The following is a 554-nucleotide window of genomic DNA, read 5'->3' on the forward strand; positions in this document are numbered from 1 at the left end:
AAAATATCTAAATTTGAAAACGAATTTCCTGCCTAAAATAAAAAAAAAATTCACTAACACATAGGATGGATTTTTTTTACAATGTCTAATAGTGTGTGTTTTTTCTTGTTTACCTTTTCTTGTTTCATTGATGTAATGGCAGAGATTAGGGATTAATAAAGTACAACCATAACCACAATCAACAAACAGAAATACATTTTATAGCAATATATTGGGGGGGGGACATTTTGAGCATATTTGAATATTGGGGGGGGGTTATTGGGGGGGGGGGATGTGTCCCCCCCAATATACAGTATATTATAATTACGGCCTTGCCTCGCACAACAACTAAACCGGGCGGGCAAAAACAACGCCGTGACCACACGGACGACCCCAACACAACAACCCAACAACCCCAACAACACAACCCAACAACCCAGCCCAACCCAACAACCCAACCCAACCCAACCACCCCAGCAGCAGCAGCGGAGAGCCGCCCGGCTTCGCTACACCGCTGTCCGCGCCGATTCGATTCGACAGCGCAAAACCCGACTTACGGCGAGCGTGTGAATCGA

Source organism: Petromyzon marinus, chromosome 2 (assembly GCF_048934315.1).
Source record: "Petromyzon marinus isolate PM22_M1 ecotype Great Lakes invasive population chromosome 2, UKy_Petmar_22M1.pri1.0, whole genome shotgun sequence".
In the NCBI taxonomy this organism is placed as follows: Eukaryota; Metazoa; Chordata; class Hyperoartia; order Petromyzontiformes; family Petromyzontidae; genus Petromyzon; species Petromyzon marinus.